This window comes from Pseudonaja textilis, chromosome 2 (genome assembly GCF_049901715.1).
Source record: "Pseudonaja textilis isolate UNSWEBS1 chromosome 2, rPseTex1.2, whole genome shotgun sequence".
Lineage (NCBI taxonomy): Eukaryota > Metazoa > Chordata > Lepidosauria > Squamata > Elapidae > Pseudonaja > Pseudonaja textilis.
The window spans coordinates 60,910,753-60,916,752 of NC_141991.1; positions in this window are offsets into that span (position 1 = coordinate 60,910,753).

Consider the following 6,000-nt stretch of genomic DNA (forward strand, 5'->3'; position numbering starts at 1 on the left):
TTGTTTTTTTTAAACACCAATAATTCTGATGAATTATTTGTAAAATTATCTCTAATGCAAAATAAAAAAATGCTTTTTATTCAAAGCAAACAGATGCTGTGAGATTAATCATTAAAGTGGGTCATGCAGAAGAGGTGTTGCTCTGACTATAAGAAAAGAAATGCCAAGTTAATTGGTCACGTACTACATACCTAAAGTAAAAAAGTGTATTATAAACACACACATACTACCCTACTAATATAATTATTTATTATCCTTCCCATGACTCATAGAGGTAAAAAAAGTAAAAGGAACTGTTGAGGTAATTCCTCGTTAGGAGAATGAGCACATACAGGGAGAAGTATAGAGAGTAGTGTTTGAATAATACACACAGATACACTGTACAGTAAATATAGGTTTTTACTTCCAGAAACGTTAAGCAAAGTCCAAAATAGGCAGTCCAAAGTCATTCACAGGTTAAATCAGTCAGTTTTCAATCCAGGGATAATCCAAATATCAAAGTCCAGTGTCAAAAACAGTTCAGTACACTTACATTAAATCCAGTAATATCAGTCAATTAGAAGAAATAGAAGAACAGCAATACTTTCCAACAGAAGGAAACAGAGAGACTTACTCACACTCTCTTCTGAGACTCAGACTAAACAACCCAGGTTTCTGGCTCCATCTTATGGCCGTTTGAGAAACCACACCTAATTACAGTTTTGCATTTTCTTAAAAATACAGTTTTAAAACGTTTATCCTGGTTTATATATTTCTAACCCAAATAGCTGTTAGGTGACTCATATTCCTAACATTCTCCCCTTTTGGGTAAGACAATATATACAACCTTACATTCTAAGTCCATAATCTTCACAGCTAGCCTTATGCTTTATAGAGCCTTGGGCCTTTGTAAAATGATCTGCTATATTGTTTTCTGACATACAGTATTCTAGCTTAATCATTTACTTTGCACACATTGTCTCACATTTAAATATCTTAAATCTGTGTGTTTCATTCTTGTTTTAACAGCAATATTTGAAGCCATCTGTATTGCTGATTGATTATCTTCATAAACAACAATAGAATCTGTTACATCAATTCCCATATCAATCAATAATTGTTTATACAAAACTAAATCTGTACATAATAAAGACAAACATGAGAATTCAGCCTCCATTGTTGACAACTTAGATGTTTCTGTCTAATAGATCTCCATCCAATCAATGCTTTTCCCAATAATACTACAGTACCCGATGTAGATTTTCATGTATTTATGTCTGTGGCAAAACTTGCATCAACATATGCAGTTAAATTCAGTTCATCTTTTGGCTCCAAATACAATGCATAATGCATTGTCTGTTTCAGATACCTTAACACACGTTTAGCAGCTTGCCAGTGCCTTTCAGTGGGCTCAGCGTTAAATCTCACTAATCGATTAACACTGTATGCAATATCTGGCCTTGACCAATTACTGAGATAAAATAAACTACCAATCAGGGACTGATAAATGTTCTTATCAAAAACAGGACTTTGTACATCAGTATGGCTAAACTCCTGGCTCATTGGTGTTTTAGCCGGTTTACAAAGTTCCATTTTAAAACTTTTTAGTAATTGGTTAATTTTATCTGCCTGTGAGATTTTGTATCCTCTCCTAGTTCTATCTATCTTTAAACCAAAATATTGTTTGATTTCTCCTAATTGTTTTATCTTAAATTTCTTTTCCAATAGTGAAATTATCTCAGTAGCTTCTTGTTCAGTTTTGGTGATTAATGCTATGTCATCAGTAAATAATAACAATAATGAAATTACACCATTACTTTCTCTTTTAAACAAACATGAATCAGCCATGCCAGCTACAAAGCCTACTTTAGTTAATTCTTTAACTATACATTGGTTCCACTCATATCCAGATTGCTTCAAACCATAAAGACTCTTTTTCAATTTCCAGCAATCGTTATTATCAGTATTATCATTTTTGAGACCTAAAGGTTTCTTTAAATATATAGTGTGTTGCAACGGTGCATGCAGATATGCTGTCTCTACATCCAAATGATTTACAATGTATTTCTCCTTAGCTACCCACACTAATGCTACCCTTAATGTAGTAGCCATCAGACTAGGTGCAAACACCTCATCATAGTCATTTGCTGTCTGCTTGAACCCTTGTGCTACTAACCTGGCTTTATGGGTAACAGTCCCATTTACACCTGTCTTCAGTTTATATATCCATTTGCATCCTATGGTATGTTTACCTGGTGGTAACTTAACATTTTCATATACCTCCAGTCTTTTAAAAGATTCTAGTTCCTTATCCATTGCTTTCTGCCAAGCAGCCTGATCCTTAGCAGGATACAGTTTTAGTTCACTATAGTTACTTGGAACTGTATTCACTTGGCATACAACACTAGCCTGATATCTATCAGGTGGTCATGTTACTCGGGTTGAACATTTTGGTAATACAGGGCTTACTGGTGGACTTTCCTGTGCCACCTGCTCCTGTTCTTCTACCTCCTTCCTGTGCCTGTTCTTCTACTTCCTCCTGTTTTTCCTCTTTAATGACTATTTGTTGTTTACTGGTATCATCTTTAGGGACTATTTGGGTGTCAATAATAATATCATTGCTGGATTCCTGTTCCAGTTTATCCCATCCAACATGCTCAAGAAATTTTGCATTAGCACTGCAGTAAACATGAGATGCACCTTGATCCCAAAATCTAAATGCTCTATGGTTGGCCTCATAACCCACAAAAACTAACTTCTTAGCTCTATGTTGCCCTTTCAGTCTTACTTGTGAGGGAATATGCACCCATGCTGGAGCTCCAAATGTGTGTAGGTAACTTAAATTTGGCTTTCTACCATGCCAACGAGTGAATGGCAATTCTCCAGTTATTGTATTTACTACATTGTTTAAAACATGGTTGCTACACATTATGGCTTCACCCTACAGTGTTTCAGGTAAACCTGAATCAGGTAACATAGTGCGAGCCATGGCTTGTAATGTTTGCCCTCTTCGTTCTATAAACGAGTTATGTTGTGGTCTGTAAGGTGCAGAACGTTTATGCCCAACACCAGCCAATTTTAACATAGTTTGGAATTTTTTGTTAACAAATTCAGTCCCATTATCAGTAACTAGAGTAATTACTTTACTTTTCATTTTTCTCTCAGCAAACCTTAGCCAGTTAAAGAAATGCTGGAATGTTTCTGTTTTGTTTTTCATAAGATAGCAGAAACCATATCGTGAGTAATGGTCCATAATACTCAAAATATAACAGGCACCTCCTAAACTTGGTTTCTTTGGACCAATTATGTCAGCAAACACAACCTCTATGTGGTCTTAAACCACATTCTTTGGTCTTAAACCCATTAAGTCTGTTTGCAGGAGTAACCTTACTTTTATCTTGGCTACAAGCATTACAGTTTAAATACTTGCTACAAGGTTTGAATTTTACTCCCTCTGACAATTTAACAGTTTGTTTGAGCATTTTGAAATTAATGTGCCCTAGATGTCTATGTAATAAATGTATACATTCATCATGTGGCTTAACATTGTTATAAACTGAGTTAGCCATCTTCAACTGGTCATCATGTATCACATATAAATCATTTTTTAAAGTAGCAGTAACACTTTTACCCTCTTTCTCTATTATACAGTTATCTCCCCTAAAGGTTACTACAAAACCAAGATTAACTAAAGCCCTTACTGATAATAAATTAAATTTCAGTTTAGGTACATATAACATAGTTAAATGTTCATTTATGCAAGAACAATATGCAGTACCTTCACCTGATGCTTTAATCTTCCATCCATTTGCTACATGATACATGTTGTTTACTTGTGGACATCTTTACAAACCTTTTTCTATCTTTAGTAATGCATTGCGATGCTCCACTATCAACAACCCACAAATCATTGTTTACAGTTGAATTGCTAGACTTAGCTAAACTAACATTCTTCTTAGCCTTCTGGTGTTTATCAGTATTCTGTTGTTTTCTTACAGAATTTAGCTATATGTCCCCTAGCCCCACAAGAAAAACATTTCCTAACAGTATAGGCAGTTGAAGATAACTCTTCTTCTTGTGGTTGTTCCTTTCTCAGTTGGTCCCTATCCAGTTGTCTTCTTGCTTCTTGTAACAACCTTCCAGTTATGTCAGTCAATGTCAGTTTATCTCTGGGCATTACTTCCAGTGAAGATACATAATCATCATAACTTTCATCCAATGAGGGAAGAATGATGTAAACTTGATGCAGCTCTGAAAATATCAGTTCTTTTTCATGTAGCTCTTGAAAAGTTCTTTTCATGAAGTTCAAGTGAGCTAACATATCTCCACCTTTCAGAAGACGTGCCCTAAACAGTCTACGTGTAAGATGTATGTGTGCACCTACACTGTCACGAACATAAATCCTCTTCAAATTCTCCCAACACCTAGCAGAAAACTCTTCTCCATGAATACGGACTACCTGCTGGTCACTCAGTGTTAGTCCAAATATACAAAGAGCTCGTTCATTGTTCTGCTTAAAGTCAGCAAGCTGGTTAAAGTCAAGTTCTGGTTAAAGTCAATTAGAAGAAATAGAGGAACGGCAATACTTTCCAACAGAAGGAAACAGAGAGACTTACTCACACTCTTTTCTGAGACTCAGACTAAACAACCCAGGTTTCTGGCTCCATCTTATGGCCATTTGAGAAACCACGCCTAATTACAGTTTTGCATTTTCTTAAAAATACAGTTTTAAAATGTTTATCCTGGTTTATACATTTCTAACCCAAATAGCTGTTAGGTGACTCATATTCCTAACAGGAACTATAAAGAATTTTTATTCTTAAGCTATATAAATAACTAATTTGATGTTTGGCTTTTGTGCCTGTGTGTCTGCCTGGACCATTCCCTGCTGTTGTCTTGACAAGATTTTGGAACTGATCTGCCCTTGCCTTCCTTGGGCTGAAAGAGAAGGACTGGCCAAAGGTCCCACCTGAATTCAGGCCTAAAGCAGGACTAGAATTGATAGTCTCCTTTTTTATAGCCTGGTACCCTAACCACTACACCAACCTTCTGATACTCTGTAGAATAAATTTCCATTTCCATTCATGTGACCAACTAATACAGTCAAGTATTAGTTCTCATATAGTAATGTATATGAAGATTAGTTTTGTTGTGTATCATAACACAACATACAATAAGATATACAATCAAATATTGTATATCTTACAATATTTATAGTGGGAAGTTGGGCGTACCTTCACTAAACATTGAAGCTCTTCCTTTCTGTGTTCATACCAGCTCAACTCTAAAGGGATTAAAGAATATCTTCTTTGAACTTAATTTTTTTTTTTGCAATAGCTTGCAAAATGTTCAGTTAAAAGAAAAAGAGAGAGAAACAAAAAACAGACTACCATATCCTGCCATCAGACAGCTCCCTCACTGCTGTGTCGTCCCAAGTTTTTATTCCTGGAAGGAAATTGCTTTCTGTGGGGCACTATCAATAGTCTAGACTCTAGCCTAAGAAAAAAGTGCCATAGATGTCAGAACCAGTTTGATGGAGCGGGGAAGGTGCTGGCCTAGATATCAGAGGACTTGAGTTTTAGTCCTACTTTAGATATGAAAGCCTTTGGGCCAGTTACTCTCAGCCCAACCCACCTCACAGGGTTGTTGTTGGGGAAATAAATAACTAAAACTAAAGAGAGAAGATGGCAAGGAAGTAACAGGCAACAGAGAGCAGAACTGCTTAACTCATTCTTTGCATCGGTCTTCACACAAAAAGAAACTATAGCTCAACCCACCAAAAACATAAGATCAGAAATAAAAGTTAAAATAAGCAAAAAAAATAGTAAAAGAACACCTGTGTGATCTTGATGAACACAAATCACCGGGGCCTGATGGATTACATCCCAGAGTTCTAAAGGAGCTGGCAGAGGTCATCTCAGAACCACTGCACCATATCTTTCAAAAATCCTGGACCACCGAGGAACTATCAGAGGACTGGAAAAGAGCTGATGTGGTTCCCATCTTCACAAAAGGGGAAAA